General features: G+C 41.2%; 2 pseudogenes; both read left to right on the forward strand.

The window, feature by feature from the left end:
- Nucleotides 1-2702: 2702 nt before the first annotated feature.
- On the forward strand, nucleotides 2703-4033 carry LOC149138896 (isoleucine--tRNA ligase, chloroplastic/mitochondrial pseudogene; annotated as a pseudogene).
- A 3190-nt stretch (nucleotides 4034-7223) lies between these two features.
- Nucleotides 7224-8184, forward strand: LOC149138897 (MLO-like protein 11 pseudogene; annotated as a pseudogene).
- Nucleotides 8185-22082: the final 13898 nt, after the last annotated feature.

The following is a 22082-nucleotide window of genomic DNA, read 5'->3' on the forward strand; positions in this document are numbered from 1 at the left end:
GTGTCGGGAATGGGTCGTGTACAAAGGCATCATTCAACTTCCTGAGGTCCACGCATATTCTTATCTCACCCTTCTGATTTTTCTCCTGCGCTACCATAGGGCTCACCCAGTCGGATTCTTCCACTGGTTCAATAATTCCGGCTACGAGCATTTTGTCTAGTTCTATGTGGACCTTTTCCTTATACTTCGTATTCAAGCAGTAAGGTCTCTACTTAACCGTCTTCGCGATGGGTTTTCATGTGATCTTCATCATCCATAAGTCACCAATGATCCTTTTTAAGTCTATAATCTTGGTCGAGAATAAGTCTTGGTACTCGTGAAGTAACTCAGTGAACTTATCCACCATGGCATCATCCCAATAATCACTGAGCGTTGCATATTTTGGTTCAGCCTCCGTCCCAATGTTTACCTGCTTTGTTTTTAGTGGTGTGATGATGTCAAGATCTTCAATCATTGGTCATTGAAACTCGCAACAACCTTTAGTTTCTAGAATGTTAATTTTTCGTGGATCCTCATCATCCTCCTCAATATTTACATTTTAACACTCCAGCGCGTAGCTCAGCATGGTCACCCATTCTAGTTGAAGCACTTCCATTGGCTCCAGGGGTATTTTTGTTGGCTTGTTGGGGCCTAACCCAGGTTCAGAGATGATTTAGCCAAACAAATCCCAGTACTACTGGCCCTTTTGGCACCAGTCCGTGGAGTGTAGACTGAGGTCGCACCCGAAGAAGTATGGGAGGGTGCTAGAACTAGGTTTCTGCACCTTGGAGATGTCTGATGGTATCCAGTGGTCCACAATTCGTCCCTTCATGCACATCGCTATCCGCACTTACCCTTACCTCACAGCCTGAGATGTTGCCTTCGCGCAGCCTTACTCGGGGCTTAAACAATGTTATTACGCAAGTCCTTCATCGCAGCTGATATTAGGTGATTAACTGAACTTATTTATACACTTTTAGTTATATTCAACACTATTCATAATTCATATAAGTGTGTGCAGTAAATAAACAGTATAATTGCAAGTAATATCAAACATGTAATAATTCAGAACAGATACACAGGATTCAGGTAAAGCTTCTCTTTATTATTTTCTTCCTTCTATTACAGACTCAACCCTACCCTGTGCACTCAGCTACAAGGGTCCGTGGACTCAGCTGCAGAGCCTCTTCCTACTACTACGACCCAAGACACTTAGACTCTTGCTCTATGCTCTGCTATCTTTCAGACTCCATTTGTTGGTTAACTGCTTTACAACTTAGAGCCTCGCTCTATTTATACAATCCCATGGTCTATAGACCATGGGTAGGCCGACATACATTCAAAACTTAGGGCGGACAACCCTATGACTCTAACATACAATTCGCGCTTCATGCCCGCAATTCACGGAGTTTTTACAACAATATTACTCAAAACTTGGGCTTTGAGCCCCAAAACATGTTGTGGGGGGACTCCATGCCAAGGAAGCCCCCAAAACAAACATCGTGAATTGCCCTCGAGTCACTCTATCAACACGACGATCTTGGCACCGAGTTCCTCTAGCTGGTCCTGAATGGTCTTGATGTCTACAACGCACTGAGTTTCTACTTGTTGCACCTACTGCATTCTCTCTTCTGAGACCTTTGTAACTAAAATCTTTCCATACAACCATACCAATACATATTTATAGTCCTGCGTCCTTGTCTAGCTCTCTGAAGCGCAAATACTGTACTACTATCAGCTAGTTAGATAGCTGGCCCACCTGTGTAAGGCTTCAAGCGGCTTCCGTTCACTTTTCCTGGGAAAGGTTCTCCATTTAATTTGACGGGCTGAACCGCGCCTCCATCTGTGACTTCCTTAACCACGTATGGTCCTACCCAATGCATCTTGAATTTGCCCAAAAAATTTTCAAACTTACTGTCGTATAGTACTACTAAGTCATTTACTTTGAATGTGCACAGCTTAATATGGCAATCATGCCAAGATTTTTCACACTGTTTGTGAACCAGCTGATGAAAACCTGCCAAGAACTGTTTGTTAGTTCCAATCTTCGTAGACTATTACTAGGGATCAAAATGGGCTCTTGCTATGTCTGGTTTTCAGAGATGTTTTGCACCCGATCTTCAATGCGAAACATGTCATAAGTGTGTTCATCAAAAACAACTCAGAAAAATCTTTCTAATGGTATATCACACTCCCAAAATTGGCTCCTAGATCAGAACATATGACCTAATGAATGATTGACTCAAAGATCTCCCAGTGTGGAAATTTGTGTATTGAATGATCTAGAGGAAGCTAGGAGATGCCAGTGGCTCGTTTTATGGCTGGATTGTGATAGAGAATGAGAGAACATAGCATTTGAGGTCTATTTCCATGCTGCTAATCCTCATCTCAACATATGGTGAGCTTGTTTCTCTGCTTTGATTGAAAGATATATCCATGAATCTATGCTGAGGGCACTGTACATTGTAGACTGTGATATTGTTGGTGAAAGGAATACAGTTCTTGGTCTCATGGTTCTAGAGAAGAATTACTTGGAGATGTATAAGTATGAATCTTGGAGAGGTTCAACTATTCCAACATTTATGACTCGACAACAATTTGTTCCAACAAGATTACTGATGCAAATATGCATGATCATATCAAAAAGCTATTAGATCGGCACTATGCTACCAAAGATGCAAAATACATAGTTTTGTCCAACAAACTTGGGTGAGGCAATTGTTATGGACTATGATGCCATGGGATATGAACTATGGAAACCACACCTTCGTGCCATGATGGAATGTGACATGAAAGCAGTGAATATAGGTTCAAAGAATAAAGTAGAGGTTTTATAGACTTGCTTGCAGTAGGATTTAAAGAGACTATCTAGGTCATCAAATCATTGAAGCACAAACCCTCCACTTACTCTGGTTCCTAGGAAGTGGGTTTGCAAGGAAAATAGAACTAAAGCTATGGAAAGGTATTTAAATCACACCTCTTTGGGAACCCCACAATCATATCAATAGACCTAGAAGTTAGCAAGGTGGTTCTACAAAATGAAAGGTAGAGGGGCTGATTCTTGCATCAAAGAAAACATCAAAAGGTAACACTCAAGATGATAGCTATTATAAGCATACTGTGGATCTACCTCAGACAAGTTTCAGCCTCAAAGCAAATTTTGTAGTACGTGAGCCAGAAATACAAAAATTATGGGATGAGGAAAAAGTGTTGAAGAGGCTTCTGATTAGGAAAAATGGGGAATATTTCACTCTCCATGATGGACCACCTAATGCTAATGGGGAATTGCATATTCACCATGCCTTAAATAAGATACTAAAGTATTTTATCAACCGATATAAGCTTCTTCAAGATTACAAGGTAAACTATGTGCTTGGTTGGGACTATCATGGTCTACCTATTGAGTTGAAAGTTTTGTAGTCTATGGATTTATAGGCAAGGAAGGACCTCTCTCCATTGGAACTAAGAAAGAAAGCTACTAAATTTGCTAAGAAAACAATCAATCTTCAGAGGATATCATTTAATAGATATGGTGTCTGGGGAGATTGGGACAATCCTTATATGAGACTTGCACCAAAATATGAAGTTGCACAGATTGAAGTGTTTGGCCAAATGGTTCTTCTAGACTGCACTTGCTGAAGCTGAATTAGAGTACCCTGAGGGACATACATCAAAAAGTCTCTATGTTGTTTTCAAGTTGGTTAATCTGCCTAATACTTCCCCTAATGTTTTGAAATATCTTTTTCCGAATGGGGGCTTGGCTATATGGACTACAACTCCATGGACAATTCCTGGAAATTTTGTTGTTGCATTGAATGAACAACTTCGTTATGTAGTGGTCGAGGTACATCCATATGTACATGAAGCAGAAGAGATTGTTTCTACCACTGGTAGAGATCAAAGAAATCTTGTTTCTGCCCTGAAAAATGGACAAAGGAACCGATTTCTTGTAGTGGCAGAAGATCTCATTTCCACTTTACAGTCTAAGTGGAGAGTCAATCTTCAAGTTAAGGGAACATTTCTTGGTTCGACTCTTGAGTATTGTAGAACATAAATATCCTTATGACTGGAGGACTAAAAAGCCTAAAATATTTAGAGCAACAGAACAGTGGTTTGCCTCTGTGGAGGCATTTTGGCAAGCTGCTCTGCATGCAATCAAACAAGTAAAATGGATTCCATCTCAGGGCAAGAGCTGAATAACATCCATGATAGATAGCCGATCTGATTGGTGTATCTCACGATAGAGAATATGGGGTGTTCCTATTCCAGTTTTCTATCATGTGGACTCTGGAAAACTATTGATGAATGAAGAAAATATAGCCCATGTCAAGTCTATTGTAGCACAAAAAGGAATTGATGCATGGTGGTACATGAACACTGAGGAACTTCTCCCTGAAAATATCGTGGTGGAGCTGGAAAATATAAAAAATGCACTGACACAATGGATGTTTGGTTTGATTCTAGGACTTCATGGGCTGTTGTTGTGAAAGGAAGAGAGGGGTTGTTTTGGCCTTCCGATTTATATCTTTAAGGAAATGATAAGATAAAACCTGAGGGTGGGAAAAATCAAAAGGAGGCAAACTAGATAAGTTGCAGCATAGTTCTGAAGAAACTATGGAAACTAATAAGGGTATTGGTCCCATGGAAGTATTGTTGAAGGCCTAGCTCAAAAACAAATTCCATGCACCCTGCATCCACAACACACACAAGTTAAAAATCAAGCCAAGCCAATATAAGGAGATGGAGTTGTGCGTTCAGAAGAGGCACTGTGCTTATGGGGATTTCCACAGTGTAAATTTACACTGCAATGTGCTTCTGGAGTGTAACGCTGTGCGTAGGACCCAGCATTGGGAGGCATCACCCATCATCGACATCCTATGAAACCTGTTAGTGTCAGTCTTTCCAGCCTTCCTACAGTGATCAAATATGCTCTTACAAAGTGGTCTCAGAGTGTCAAGGTCAAATTTTGTCATTTCAGTGAGTCTTCAAGCCAAAATTTGGTCACTAGGCATTAGGTCTAGGGTTTGACCAAATGTCAGTCTATGTCATCATTCAGCTGAGTGTATCATCATTCAGAGGGTTTTCATCATCATGTCAGTGTCTAATGAGTCATTTCACACCTTGTCCATGCTTCAGTTGCCACCCAGGCAAGGTCATTTCCCTCTCCTAGGGTTTTGAAGGCAATTTCTCTTGGATGGTCAAATCACCGGCAAAACTTGTTTCCTGATGTTCATACACCTTCCCCTATCCTTAAAGTACCTTATCAAACACTTCCCATCCCTTAGATCCGCCAAATTCCTCATTTTTGCACAAACCCTAGTTTCTAGCTACAACCTGGCAATTTTCTAGGTTTGACCTGTGTTTTGCCCTTTTGGACCCCTTCCCCTCACTCAATCTCTGAGATTCCACTTTCCCCTGCTTCCTAACATCCCTCCCTACTTCCGAAAATTTCCCCAAGAATTTAGAAGCCCCCTATCCCCTTCATTTCGCTCCATTTCGACAAAATCCCTTGTTTCACACATCGGGACAAGTTTCACTCAAAAGTTGTTTCTGAGCAATAAAAGATGAATATTGGAAAACTGAGAGAGGTTTTTGTCCATAACATGCCAAAGAAGAAAAACCTCCTTCAATTTTTACACAGGTGTCATGGTTTGAGAGAAATGTCAAAAATACCGGCGAGAACGAAGGTGCTCCAAGGACGGTTGGCCAAAGCACAAAAATGAAGGAAAACGCCCGATCCACTCCAAAATTTGGCCAAAGCCTCTTTGAATGAGCATGGTACTTGATTGGGGACTCCCAGCCCAAATTTCAAGAAATTTGGAGAAAATTTTGTCATTTGTGAATTTTTTGTGCAATTTACAGGTTTTGGCCATTGGAGTGGTCTCACCCCGCGCGCGACCACTCGGGAGGACTGCTCAGAATCACAAAAAGTTGACATTTTTGGAAAGGGCATGCAAAAACTAGAATTACCTATACTTGGGGTCAACTTGATTTTGAGATTTGGGCCTCCAAAAGCTCAAAATACATCAAAATTTTGACTTTCTGCCCACTTTTTGAGTTGCAGAAAGTGACCTTGGGAGAATTGACTTTTGAGGGGTCAAATCAACTCCAAATCTAGAAATTCCACTTGGGATGGAAAGTAGACACACAGAGCTTTCCAATGAGCCATCTTGCACTTTATTTGGACAACTGGAACCCACTCAAAAAGTGCTACAAAGGGGCGCGACCACTCGAGCTAAAATTGCCAGTTTTGACTTTTCAGGCCTGCAAACTCTGTTTTTTACCTTGGTTGATTATTTGTACTTGTAAATGATGGATTGTTGGGTAATTTTCATGGCACATGGATACATTTACTCTCCTTTAACACTTCTAGAAGTTTCCTTGATGTAAATAGTGAATATTTAATGCATGGATGAGTTAGCTAAGTTTTAGAGGCAAGTTGTTTTGACTGCCTATTATCTAGTTCTTAGTTTAGAATTAGTTCAAACTGCTCCTAGGAAGCTGAGCTCGACCCCTAGAGGTGGAGAAAGGAGTTAGATCAGCTATATTATGCCTTCTCATCCTCATTTTGATGGTTGGACTCTTGAGGGAGAAGCTCTATTGTATATTTTACTTGTATCTCTGCAATTTGAGGAAAAGGAAGGCCAGGGTTTTGCAGACATCATTGTGGATTCTTGTGGATTATTGTGTTGATGGTGTGTTTCCTACTTGTCATTGTAAGTGTGTTTATGTGTTCCATCTCTTATTCTATTGCTGCTAATCAAACAAAAGAAGTGATAAAGTTTGAATTCATGCATGCCATGCTCAGCTTTTAATTTTGTTTGATATTTATGTTTTCCACTGTCCAAAGAGGATTCAAAGCCATTGTTTGCCCTCTTTATCTCCCTCTCTTTCTTCCTTGATCATCCATCTCAGCTTAAGGCATCAGCACAAACTCCTTCCTTGCCCCAAAGACCCACCTGCAAAAACTGAGCTCAATCCCCGCACCCTGAATTGCACTCCCTCCAATTGCCACCAAAAACCCCAAAAACTTTAAATCAACCCTCCTTATCAGTTTACTAGCCTAATATCAGTGTTCCTAATTGGGTTAGCTCATCCCATTGAATATTTTACTGAGATTGACCGGAGAGAGCCTTCTCATACCTCGTAGGGCTAGCTACGAGGTGAAATGGTTTGATGTTGCCTTGAAGGTTTACCTTCCTCAGCCTAGGGTGAAATCTCAAGCGCTAACAAAACCCATTACAATGCAAGAGATCATAGAGATTACGAAGGAATTAACAATTAGGCGACAATCAACACTAGTACAAGTTGGCATGTCAAATTTCTTGAGCAGAAACAGAATCTTGGTCTAGGTGACATGTTTCTTTCGGTAGTTTGGTGAATCTGTGGCACAGGAAGATTATTAGAATGGGCTTCATAACAAATCATAACTTGAAATCAAGATATGATTTCCATAGTTATATGATCAGTTCTATGGAGGAAGAATTTAAAGAAATCATTGGTATCAACACACAACTGTGGGGCTTTGTTATCACATTTATGCTATTGAATATAAATGGATCAAACTTGTACTTCTGGATTTCCCTTATTCCTTTCATCCTTGTACTTCTTGTTGGAGCAAAGCTGCAGCATGTGATTGCAACACTCATCTTAGAGAATGCAAGAATGTCTGGATGTTTTGTAGGGCCAAAACTAAGGCCCCGAGATGAACTATTTTGGTTCAACAGATCAGAGTTACTTTTATTATTGATACATTCCATTCTTTTTTAGAATGCATTCGAATTGACTTCTTTCTTTTGGTTTTGGTGGAAGTTTAGTTATGACTCTTATTTTCTCCGTCAACATTTGCATGTCTACATACATCTGATATTAGGATTCGCTGGACAGTTCCTTTGTAGCTATAGTACCTTACCACTTTATGCACTTGTCACTCAGATGGGAACATATTACAAGGCAGTGTTGATACCACCCAGAATCAGAAAAACAATTGAAGGGTGGGGGAAAGAAGCGAAGAGGAAAAGAAGGCTTGGTGCGGTGACTAATGACTCAACTATAAGAAGTTGTGATCAGAGCACCGTATGCTCAAGTGAAGATAATCATCAGGCCATTTGTCAAGGTAGCTACACTGGCAGATCCACTAATGAGATAAATCACAATGGAGTAACCAATTGTAATGGGAATGGTCAGAGTGAGATTGAGATGTAGACTGACAGTGCAGGACCCATGGTTGTAGGTGCAAATTTGAATCGTGACAGTGTTCCTTGACAAAACTCAGCTTCAGTTCCTCAAGGACATCATGTAGAGGGCATTGACAAATTTCTTGGGATACTCTGCCCAGCTAGGATCAAGATTCAAGATGATCAAATGATTGAAGTGAAGGTGCAGTCAATGAGCATCTAGTTTTTAGTTTGAAACTACTGCCCCTATATACATGTCATTTTGTACTTGTAGCGATGACCTTGTCATTTGGAAGCAAATTTGTGCAAATAAAAGGTTTCATATGGTGGACCTGTATATATACATCGCCTACACTACAAAAGATGGTTCTACCAAATATTTCATCTGGAAGAGTGTTAAACAAATCACTGTAAATTCTCATCGCTCACCGCTCATCAAACACCAACCATTTGATTGATGGTTACAACCACCCCATCCATGCAGTCCGACAAATGAACACATATTACAGATGGCAAGTGTCTCAGCCATGAAATCAACAGCGCTGAGTTTTTGAAGGGGATAGATGGTAGCGTTCAAATATTCCAATGGACAGGTGGCAGAGTTTGTAGGCTTGAAATCAACAACTATTAAAACATTCCAGATTTCCAGCGATGATTCCAAACAAACTTTGGCAGGCAATTCGACTTGTGGCAGCAAACCAATTTCTCTTCTTTTTTATGAGATTTAATTAGATTATTTAGTTATAATTTAATTTATGTTATAGGACGGCAGCACATATTTAGTTTTGATTTTGATTTTAATTAATTTTTCCTATGTTTAGGAAATCATAATTAATATTTAATAGGGTATATATAGGGTGATTTTTGAAGATGTAGAGGTTCGAATTTTAAAGCAGAGGAGGCTACTTTTGACTGTGTAACATTTTTCTTGAATATTATTTTAATGCAGCAACTTCTGCCTTTTAGATTTGGGATCCATCACATTGTTTAATGTGAAGCATGTTTTTCTTTTAAATTCATTTCCATGCTTTGTTTTTCTGCTAATTTCGTTACAACATTCTCTGAGGGAAGTGTTAGGAATCCATCAATGCCACAATGCTCCTTTCATAATGATTATGTTGTTTAATGTAGTGGTTATCTTCTCAGAATCCATCCTCTGTTAGATGCTCTGTTGAGTAACCCTGTGCTTCTCTTTCTTCTAAAGTTGCCACTGTAGATCCATCCCCTGATTGATTCCTACAGGGCAGCGGGCTTTCTCCTCTTTCCTTCTCTCATTTACATCTTTTATCTGGCTGAACATTGCACTTATTTTGCCCCAAGTTTGCTAGCAGAAGCTAGCCCCAAAATCCATAGCCCAATGGTCCCTTCTCTTGCTATTTTTGACCCACAATTTTCAACCAAATTTTCATTCTTCATAGCCAGCCTAATATTCATTTATTTCAACCACCCTTAGTGGGCAAAGAGAGAGCCCTCTATGGTCTGGCATGGCTAGATGCCATATCAAAAGTTTGGTCTATGGTTACCTCAAAATTGCCTCTTCTTATCCTTGAGGTTCATTTTGAGTGCTAACACCGTTCCTCCTCAAGTTCTTCCAATTGCGCGAGTCTTTCTTCTAGAGCTTCATGGTCCGACATCCCTCTGAGTGCTGCTATTCAAAGACTAGGTACAATATATTCCATTGGCATGACAGCTTCCATGCCATAGAATAACCGGAAAGGGGTTTGTCCCATTAGTTTCTTGCACATTGTTCTATAAGCCCATAGTACTGCAAGGATGCGCAGGTCCCAATCGCTTTGTTGTGCATTGTACACTTTCATCAGCACAGTTTCCAGTATTTTTTTGAATGCCTCTACTGTCCCATTCGCTTGTGGGTGATACAGTGTACTCTTCTAATGATATATCTAGAATTATTCCGTGAGCGTGCTGATGGTTTCGTTCAGAAAATGTGTTCTGCAATCACTCATTAGGATCTTTGGACAGCCAAATCTGGTCAACACGTTGTCAAACAAGAACTTTTCAGCCATAGTGACCATGCAATCTTTCACTGGTTGTGCTTCCACCCATCATGTTAGGTATTCCGTCACAGTGATGATGTAGTGCATGCCTGTCTTTCCCTAATGTTTGATCAGTCCCATGAAGTCGATTGCCCATTTTTCTAACGACTACAGTGTCATTTGTGGATTTAACAGTATATCGTCCCTCCTTGATGGTTTTCCAGTTCTTTGACATATATCGTAAGCCTTACAATGTGCTTTTGAATCCTGGTTTAGGGTTGGCCACCACAACCCTGCATGGAGAATCTTTTGTGCAGTTGCTCGTCTTGCATAGTGTCCTCCTGCAGCGCCCCCATGTGCTTCCACGAGGATCTGACTTCTTTCAAATTTGGGTATGTATCTTCACAATATCACATCATTTCCCATTTTGTATAGGTGCCTTGCGATGACAGAAAAATCTATCGCGTGTACCACCAATTCCTTCTTTTGTTGGATGGAATATTCCTACAGCACAATCCTTGTTGTCATAAAAATGGATTATATCTTCGAAGTGTCACCCGCGACGCGCACTGCAAAGAGTTGTGCATAAGGTAATCCTTCCTCCAGATTAGTGGGTTCCTTGCCCATATCAATGTACGATAAATGTTCTGGTCTTGCGTTCAAGCATCCCAGCTTGGCTACGACCTCGAAATCATATTCCTAGAACAATAGTAGCCACCTGCATATGCGCCCCCCCAACACAGGCTTATTAACCAGGTATTTTAGTGTGGAATGGTTGGTATACATCTTGAAATGTCCTCCTAACAAATAATGTCAGTATTTTTGGAGTGCATACACCATTGCCAACCCCTCGTGCTTGGTGGTGGAATAGTTCTTCTTGGCTTTAGACAATCTTCAACTTGCAAACGCGATAGGGTGATCCACGCCCTCCATGCCCTCCTATGTGAGTACTGCTCCCAGCGCAATACACGATGCATCAACATGTACATGAAACTCCACATCCCATTTTGGGAAGACTAGGATTGGAGCAGAGGCCAATTTCCCCTTCAGGACATCCAAACTCTTCATGCAATCATCATTCCAACAAAATGTAACATCCTTTTTCAATAGCTTTTCCATCGACGATGTTATTTGGGCATAGCTTTTGATGAACTTCCTATAGTACCCTGTATGTCCCAAGGTAGCGTGCAGCTGTTTAACACTTCGCGGTGCTTCCAAATTTAGAATAACGACAATCTTCATAGGGTCGACCATTAGCCCTTGTTTGCAGATCACATGTCCTAATAGGTTCCCAAAGGGAACCAAAAATGTGCACTTCTTAAGGTTCAATGCAATCTGGTGTCGTCGGAAAGTATCTAGCATCAAGTGTAAGCTTTCTACGTGGTGCTTAACCAATCCAAAGATCGTCCAGTCATCTAGATAGACATCCAGGAACTTGTGGATCTATGCTTTGAATGTGGCAACAACAATGCGCGAGAAAATGGCTAGCGCATTCTTCAGTCCAAACGGCATGACGGTGTATTGAAAGCATCCCCATTCTGTTACGAAGGTTGTTTTTCTCCTATCTTTCGGTGCGATCTTGATCTGCTGATACCCCAAGAACCCATCTCTCAACGAGTATGCTTATTGTCCACCAACATTTTCCAATACCTCATCTATGAACGGTGTCGAGAATGGATTGTGCACATAGACATCATTAAGCTTTCTGAGGTCAACACATATTCTTATTTCCCCCTTCTGCGTTTTCCCCTGTACTACCATAGGACGCACCAAGTGGGATTCTTCTACTGGTTCAATAGTTCCGGCTACGAGAATTTTGTCTAGTTTTACATGGACCTTTTCCTTGTACTTAGGATTCAAGCAATAAGGCCTCTGCTTAACCAGCTTCGCGTCAGGTTTTAGGGTGATCCTCATCATTCCTATGTCGCCAATGATCCCTTTTAAGTCCATAATTTTGGTCGGGAATAAGTCTTGATATTCACAAAGTAACTCCGCGACCTTATCTACCATGGCATCATCCCAATAGTCTCCAAGTGTTGCATACTTTGGTTCCACCTCCATTCCAATGTTTACCTGTTTTGTTTTTAGCGGTATGGTGATGTTGGGGTCCTCAATCAATGGTCCTTGAACCTCGCGACAGCCTTCCATTTCTGGAATGTTAATATTTCATGGGTCCTCATCATCCTCCTCAACATTTACATTGTAACACTCCAGTGCGCAACCCAACTGTGTGGCCCATTTTGGCTGAAGCACATCTGTTGGCTCCTGGGGTATTTTGAAGATAGTTGCTTTTACTACTTGTAGCACATCATCAAAAGTATCCCACCAACAACCTTCAAGCATGAAAATTAATAGAAATCCCTAGCACAAAATATCCCATTCGCTCATACCATGGCAAAGCTCTATCTCAGTATACCAATTCATGGGTATGACATCGAGGGTATGACAGAACAAATGCACCCATTCAGGCTGTGGCTCATCCCATAGGCCTTGGTCCATTTCACGAGGTGTGTATGTGGATCATCCTGTCCATCGTACTTGTCTTCTAGCCACATTTGTGGTTTCCCAAATCATAGGCGCATCATCCTTCTACATCTGCACCAATCCTCAAAGCTTTTTTGATGCATACCCCACCACCTTGCGGGTGTAGCGTGCAGTGCCCATTTCATAGCATCAAAATGTTGTTGTTTTGGTACTTCGCTCTCAAATTTGTTCAGGAACTCATCCACTGCTATCAACCCATCATACCTAGGTAGATCCCTTATCTATGTGGTCACATAGCGCAGTGATCTTACCACCATGTTGCAATTGAGTGTAGTTACTTCGTGTAACTGATTCTACAATTGTTTTATTTCTTTGTCTGAATCCGAAGTGTAGGAGCTTTCACACTCCCATGAAATCCTACCATCTGTTGTTGGATTCACCCAATCTTACTCTCGAGCAGTTATCTTGTACACACAATCGAGATTATCATCACTATCACCATCGCGCATCGGTTCTATGTAGTGCGCTCCTTCTGCAGGGTCTAAAGGTACTACTACGCATAGTGACTTTTTCTCAAAAATCATTTTTTTCTTCTTTAGATTTATTACTCTGTTCATATCAATGGCCCAATCTATTCCTATTAGCACAGGATAGGGATTTCCGTCATCGACAATCTCTATCACTTCGAAATCTACCAGCGTACTAGCACCTTCGATATTTATTGTTATCCACTGCAATCTTCCCATCGGTAGGATCTTCTGCCGGTTCGCCATTCGCAATTGAATAGGAGACCAATGTAGCACGGGTCTACCCATGCGTTCCCATGTTTGTTTTTGCAGTACATCTGCATCTGATTTGAGATCCAAAATTACTTGATCCATTTCATACTCTCTGATTTGCGCAATCGATCTCATTTCCCCTCTTGTTTGCAATGCATGCTTTCCAAGTTTTCAGACTACGTGTGGTTCTCCTGACCCCGCGCACCTAGTAATAAGTTCCTACAGTCCTTTTACAGCCTTGCAGTCTCGCAATAGTTTCATGCATGTCTCCAGAAAGGTAGTGAGCATTGAATGATCCATCTCTGGTTCTAGTTGATCCTTACTACCTGAAGTGGAGGCCTCCATGAAGCTCTTCTTAGCTTCCATGAATGTCTCCTTTGCGTGCTCCAAATCAAATTCAAGTTCCTTTGTAGGAGCCTTGTGAACCCATGCACTTTCTTTTGGCTACTTACATTTGTCATCTCCGGTTGCAATACCACTTTAAAGCACTATGTTTACATTCGGGTCATCTTCGCACAGCTCAGACCTCATCATTTGTAGGTTCTGAGTCGGGGGAGGCTGGAGTACTCCTTTATTGTGCAACCTCACTATTAGTGTAGGGAATTCCTCCATATCATGATCAAATTGGGTAGAATATAAAAATGATGCTCTCGTTGGATTCGTACAATCACAGGCATAGTGTCCTAGCCCTTCGCAATTGTAACAAATTAGTTGTCTGTGACCCCTTCCTGGTCCCATTCCACCTCGACCTCGTCCATGCCCCTGAAATCTAGCATGCGCCATGCCTGCATTTGGATCAAGGGCTCATGTTTTGGTCTGTACTCTATAGGTAGGGGTCCAATCTATCATTAACTCGTAACTTCTGCAGGTGCACTCATCATGGCCTACCGATCTGCAGAAATTACAAAATAATTTCTAGGACGTCTTTGTATACTTCTGCAATAGGTGACAGTTATCCATAGTGTGTTTTCTTCCAATCTGACAAATCGTGCACCATAATGTAGGCGCCATGCTCGGGCCTACTTTTCCCTCTAGTCTTAACGGCATTGACCCTCCTCTTGCCAAGTAATTCATTGAAACTAGATAGTGGTCCTTGTCATGCCCCTGACCTTTACATTTTATGCACCATACCTCCTCGTGCGCCTCTGGCCGAGTTGCCTTGTCTTGTTTTAAACTATGCATTTCCAAATTTTGCAGTTGCACGTGGATTTATTAGACTCCCAGACTAGGATCTTGTATAGGGGTCTCATGCAATCTCATTGCAATCTCCAACACTTCAGCCTAGGTGGATAGCTTTTTTTGTGACAGCGTCATCCTTAAATGCGATGTTAGTGACACTACAAACCATGCACAGTGTTGTCCATTCGTCAAGGTCATGTTGGCTTCATGAATCATACTCTTCAGTCTTTGGTCTAGATCCCATGGGGTCTCACCTGGAAGCATCATGATTTCCTTAAACCCAATAATCGATTATGTCTCTGATTTTAGCCTGCTAAATTCCCTATTCAGTGCGGCTTGGATATCTGCAATCCCTTTGTTTGGATGGTCATTAGAATGCTTAATGTACTACGTTAGTGCACGATCCTGCAACACACTTACTAGCGTAGCCTTCTTGATATTTTCATCCACGACTCCTTGTGCTTCCCATACAACCTTTACTACGAACCAGAATTGGTCCGGATCTTCGTTCCCAACTCCTCTGAATACGGAAATTTGATCACACTCACCATATTGAACTGTGGTGGCAGTGGAGGTGGTGTGGGTGGAGATGGGGGTGGTGATGGTGAAACTGGTGGTGGCATAGGTGGGGGTGGTATGCACAGAATTCACTGCCTTATCAGAATGATCAAGCTTCTCGAAGAAACTTTCACGAGATCCTCCTTGCTCTCCTGTGAGGGTGAAATCAATGGACTAGTTTCTAATTCTTTTCTACCTCCGTTTCTATAGATATTCCCACTTCGCGTAGTCCCAAACATTAATTTATTCACATAACCTTCTTCTCACACAGTAGCATTTTAATCCAGGTATTCAAAGATTTAAGGTACTTACCTCACAGTCCCTTGAGGAAGCGACGTTCCACCTCGTTGTAGCTGACAGTCATATCTACCATGAACTCGGTGATAAATCACCTATAATTTGATCAAGCCAATAGTCCACAACGCATGTGATCTTATCTTTTGATGCTTCTAGTCTGCGCACCAATTTTGGAGTCCACAAAATTGGCTTGTCGAGCCTACACCTTCCCTGATTGTTTGCTAGCTTCATGATCCACTCATACAGCTCAGAGGGGAAGGATGGAAAGAAAATTTCATGGATTTCCATATATAAGTAGTGCTCTAACCATTGTTCCTTTGATACTTGTGGATTCCTATTTTCCTGTGCTGTGAATTCGTGAATCTTCCTGTCCAACCACCCTTCAATTTCTTTCTTTGTTGGATCCCAGTAACATGGCATCAGACATCCCTTATGCAAATCTCGGTCCCAGCAACAGAACCATTTTTTGGCTTGTTGGGGCCTGACCCAGGTTCAAAGATGATTTAGCCAAACAAATCCTGGTACTACTGGCCCTTTCGGCAACAGTCCGTGAAGCGTAGACTGAGGTCTCACTTGAAGTAGTATGGGAGGGTGCTAGAACCAAGTTTCCACACCCTGGAGATGTTTGATGTTATCCAATGGTACACGGTTCGACCTTGTACACACGTTGCTACGCGCATTTACCCTTACCTCGTAGCTTGATATACTACCTTTATGCAGCCTTACTTGGGGATCGAATAATGTTATTACCCAAGTTCTTCCTCACCACTAATATTAGGTGATTAATTGAACTTATTTATACACTTTTAGTTATATTCAACACTATTCATGATTCATATAAGTGCGTGCAGTAAATAAACAGTATAATTGCAAGTAATATCAAACATGTAATAACTCAGAACAGATACACAGGATTCAGGTAAATCTTCCCTTTATTATTTTCTTCCTTTTGTTACAGACTCAACCCTACCCTACGCACTCAATTGCAAGGGTCCGCGCACTCAGTGCAGACTCTACTAGGCCTCTACGCACTCAGCTGCAGAGCCTCTTCCTACTACTATGACCCAAGACACTTAGACTCTTGCTCTATGCTCCACTCTCTTTTAGACTCCATCCATTGGTTAACTGCTTTACAACTTAGAGCCTCACTCTATTTATACAATCCCATGGTTCGGAGACCATGGGTAGGCCAACACTACATTCAAAATTTAGGGCGGACAGCCCTATGACTCTAACATACAATTCACGCTCTATGCCCACACTTCGTGGAGTTTTTACAATAATATTACTCAAAACTTGGGCTTTGAGCCCCAAAACATGCTGTGGGGGGATTCCATGCCCAACAATTTTGAAGATAGCTTCTTTTACTGATTGTACGGCATCATCAACAGTATCCCACCAACGATCCTCAAACGTGAAGGTTAACAGGAATCCTTTGCACAAGATATCCCATTTGCTCGTGCCATGGCAGAGCTTCATCTCAGTTTACCAATTCATGGGTATGATTTCTAGGGTATGACAAAATAGATGCACCCATTCAGGTTATGGCTCTTCCTCGTAGACCTTGGTCCTTTTAGCGAGGTGTGCACGTGGATCATCCTGTCCGTCATACTTGTCTATTAGCCTCATCTAAGGTGTCCCAAACTGCATGCGTATCATCCTTCTGCATTTGCACCATTTCTCAAAACTTCTTTGATGTGTACCCCACCATCTTGCGAGTGTTGCATGTAGTGCCCATTTCAGAGCATCAAAAAGCTACTGTTTTGGCACTTCTCTTTCAAATTAGTTTAGGAAATCATCCACCTCGCTCAACCCATCATACATAGACTGATCTCTTACTTTTGTTGCTACACAACGTAGTGACCTTATCATCATGTTCCATTTGAGTGTGGTTACCTCGTGTAACCGGTTTTTCCATAGTTCTACTTCTTCATCTGAATCTGAGGTGCAGGAGCTTTCACGCTCCCACGAAATCCTGCCATCCATTGTTGGATTCACCGAATCCTGCTCTCACACGGTTATCTTGTAGATACAGTCTAGATCATCATTGTTGTCACAGTCATGCATCGGCTCTGTGTAGCACGATCCTTCTGCAGGGTGTAAAGGTACCAATACATGGAGTCACTTTTTTATCAAAAATCATCTTGCGATTCTTTAGATTTATCACTCCATTCATGTTAGTGGCTAAATCTATTCCGAGTAGTGCGGGATAGGGATTGTTTTCATCAACAATCTGTATCACTTTGAAATCTACAAATGCGCTCGCACCTTTGATATCCACCATTATTCGCTATAGTCTCCCTATCGGTAGGATCTTTTGTTGGTTCGCCATTTGCAATTGAATAGGAGACCATTGTAACACGGGCCTACCCATGCACCTACATTGGTAGGACGTTCACATCTGATCCTAGATCCAAAATCACTTGATCCATTTCATATTCCCTGATCTACATGGTAAATCTCATTTCCCTTCTTGTTCGCATTGTGTGCTTTCTGAGCTTCTATACTATGTGTGGTTCTCTTGGTCCAGCACATCTAGTGATGAGTTCTTGAAGCCCCTTCAATGCTTTGTTGTTGTGCAGCAGCTTCATGCATGTCTCCAGAAAGGTAGTGAGCATTGATGGGTCCATCTTCAGTTCTAGTTTGTATTTACTACCTGAAATGGAGGCCTCTGTGAAGCTCTTCTTAGCTTCCATGAACGTCTCCATAGCGTGCTCCAAATCAAATTTTGGTTCCTTTGTTGGAGCCTTGCAAACTGAGGCACTCTCTTTGAGCTTCTTGGCCTTGTCATCTCCTGTCATGATACCACTTCTAAGCACGATGTTTACATTCTGGTCCTCCTCACATAGCTTAGACCTCATCATTTGTAGGTTCTGAGTCAGGGGAGGTTGGAGTGCTCCTTTATCGCACAACCTCGCTATCAGCATGGGATAGTCCTCCATCTCATGATCAAACTGGGTACAATATAAGCATGATGGCCACGTTAGATTTTTACAATTGCGGGCATAATTCCCTGGCCCATTGCAATTGTAACAAATCAGCTATTCGTGACCCCTTCCTGGCCCCATTCCACCTCGACCTTGTCTACGCCCATGAAATCCAGTGCGCACCATCCCTACATTTTGATCGAGGGCCCGTGTTTCGGTATGAACTATATAGGTAAGCTCATCATGGCCTACTGACCTGCAAAAATTATAGAACAACTGTTGGGACATCCCCATATACTTCTATAATAGATGGCATTTATCTGTAGCATGCTTCCCTCCTATCTGACAAATCATGCACCATAATGCAAGCATTGTGCTTGGTCCTGCTTATGCCTCTGGTCTCAATGGCATTAGCCTTCCTCCTGCCAGGTAGTTCACGAAGACTAGACAATGATCCTTGTCATGTCCTTAGCCTTTGCACTTTATGCACCATACTTCCTCGTGTGCTTCTGGGCAAGTTGTCCTATCTTGTTTCAGGATTTACATCTCAAGACACAAGTTTTTCAGCTGCGCATGGATCTGTTGGACTCCCAAGTTAGTATCTTGTATTGGGGTCTTGTGCAGTCTCATTGTGATCTCCAAGGCCTCGGCCTGAGTTGAAAGCTTCTATTGTGACAGCGCGTTCCTTGGATGTGGGGTTAGCGACGCTACAAACCATGCATGGTGTTGCCCATCTGTCAAGGTCATGTTGGCTTCATGAATCATACACTTTAGTCTTTGATCTAGCTCCTAGGGGGTCTCACTTGGAAGCATCGTGATTTCCTTAAATCCAATAGTCGACTGTGTCTCTGATTTTGGCCTTCTAAATTCCCTATTTAGTGCAGCTTGGATATCCGCGATCCCTGCATTTCTATTCTCATTGGAATGCTTAATGTAACACATTAGTGTGTGGTCCTGCAATGCACTCACCAGCGTTGCCTTCTTTATATTGTCATCCGTGACTCCTTGTGCTTCCCATACAGCCTTTACCATGAACCAAAATTGGTTCGGATCTTCATTCCCTACTCCTTTGAACACCGTAAATTTTATTGTGCTTGCCATATTGGACTATGGTGGTGGCAAAGGTGGTGTGGGTGAAGATGGAGGTGAAGATGGTGATACTGGGAAAGGAAAGTCTAGGGTAACATCAAACCACACTTAACCTAGTAGCTAGCCCTACCAGGTTGGGAGAGGGCTCTCTCCTTCTCAATCTCAAGAAAATATAGCAAATGAGGCTTGAGATGACTGATGTAAAGACTAATTTTAGGCTAGGTATATGCTCAGAGGAGTTTGATTGAATTTTATGTTGGTTTGTTGGATCAAAAGTGAAAGGCAATTTTGGGTTTGGGGAATGGACTCAGTCTTGTAGAGTTTTCTGTGGGGAGAAGTAGGAAAATGCTTTAGTACTCTGAAATAAGTGAAATGGAAAGTCTTAAGACTGGTGAGGAGTTGGAGAGGGCATGAAAATATCAGGAATCCTCTTCAAACAGTAGAAAACATATCAAACAAATTAAACCCTAAGGTAGAGCACTGTAACATCAATAATTTCTAGCTTTATACTTGATTCATCTAGTTAAGCTGAAATGAGAGAGATAATGGCACACATAAACACATGATAACTTGAATTACAGAAGGAGAAACAATAATAAATCACCTTGCCAAAATAATCCCACAAAATGCTGCAAACCCTGGTCTATTTCCTTGCCAAATTGCAGAGATGAATGTACAATGATGCTCAAAGCTTTCACAAGAGCCCAACCTTCTACCAAAGTGCAACCCCTGCACTATGAAATTCATAAAATATATACATTTTCTCATCCTTGTACTAAGGGAATTGAGCTCAACCATTTTCTTCAAAATAGAATCAATTACATTAAACTTGGGCCGAATTTATGAAAATAGGTGTTGAAGATGAACTCATATCTCCTAAACCATAGCACCTGTTACAAAAATGAAAGATGTTTTTGTAGATAAGGTCATTTTAGAGAAAACCCTCTCTCAAATTTGGGAAATTCGTTTCCAGTTGCTCGCATTATGTTCCACAAAATCATATCTAAAACAAAAAATCAATAAAAATTTAAACCTGTGAAAATGAGCTGTAAATATCTAGTCACATATCCCAATTCATGACACCTGTGAATAAACTGAAAGTGATTTTTGTTATATGGCTCATGGTTAACAAAAACCTCCTTGGGTTTTTCAAAATTACTTTCCATATGGTGTAAACTGGCACCGCACTAAAATGACTAAAACAGTAAAAAATATGAAAATTTTGCTTTGTTTTAATGTAGGCTCCAAATATCACTGTATATCTCCCACGTAGTAGCACTTGTGCATAAACTAAAGGAGTTTTTGGTTATTTGGATGGGATGAACAAAAACCTCTTTCACTTTTGAAAAATTCCTTACCATTATTTCAGACACTCATTTTGTACTAAACTTGTCATTGTGTGCAGCAACTGACCTCAAAACATGCATAACCAAGAATCACTCATTCATTTTGATCATATCTTCTAATCTGAGAGCTGGTTATGGGAGTATGATATACCGTTGGAAATATTTTTCCAAGCTTCTTCTGATGGACACACTTGTGACATGATTTGTGCTGAACATCATGTGCAAAACATCTAATAAAACCAAACATAGTAAGAGCTCATGTTGATCCCTGGTGATAGGCTACGAAGACTGGAACTAACATCGGCTCCATTGGGGATGGCAGCTCCTTGGAGGTGTTAAGAACACCATAGACCAAGTGCCTCATCCATTGGGCAATGTGGTCAAACAACTGCAAACCCAAAACAACTCATACCAATCCAAAAACATATACATACTGCAACATGTACATAAACAAATACTGAAAACTGAAATGTTGCCTCGGGTAGCTTATTTATGTACAAATCTAACCCACTTTGCTACAAAATTGATAGATCAAGTAATGTTGTAATGCCATATCAACCAATCAAGTAATTGTGACAAGGATGCTGCTTGAAAGTGCTTCAACTAGGATGCAAATGTACATGCCGACAACCATACATGCACATAACGAGTCTGGTTGTGTAAAAGACAATTTGATCTATCATTCAAGCTTCAAAAAAATTCCATGTACGTTGCAATAGGATCAAAAAACCAGACTCTATTTGCTGCCCCAACTCCTCAATACATGCTTCCAGCTGCAAACTATCAATGCAAATATCCACGGGCAGCCTTACCTTCTATTCCTTCTGTTGAAAAAGGTCCCCAAAGAATGGGACTCGACAGTCCAGATCCTGGGACTGTATTTGGGTCTCCAATTCAATTAGATCTCCTTCAATTTTGATGGCAAACTCTTGCAAAAAATTGAGCTTAACTTCATGGCTGCATCGACAGGATTTCAGATAAGAAGAAAGAGATGAAGCAAAGTTCTCATCTACCTCATCATCCGTGCACATATCTTCCCATTCTCTAAAACCTTGAATAGAGGGCACCTCTATTTTGAATTCTTCCTCTTTCTCCATCCATGTTTCAAGAAAGATATGCCAAAAATCTGTAAAGGACTTAATAGATCTGATAGGAAAACCTTCAATCCATTTTCTACATTTGCCTTGAAACGAATCAAAGAACAATCTGATGAAGACATCTTCTTTTTTAACTCTAAGAATTTCCACAAATGTTTTAAAATTTTCTATATGTT

This window comes from Pinus tabuliformis, chromosome X (genome assembly GCF_031772625.1).
Source record: "Pinus tabuliformis cultivar Carrire ecotype Pingquan chromosome X, CPIR1, whole genome shotgun sequence".
Lineage (NCBI taxonomy): Eukaryota > Viridiplantae > Streptophyta > Pinopsida > Pinales > Pinaceae > Pinus > Pinus tabuliformis.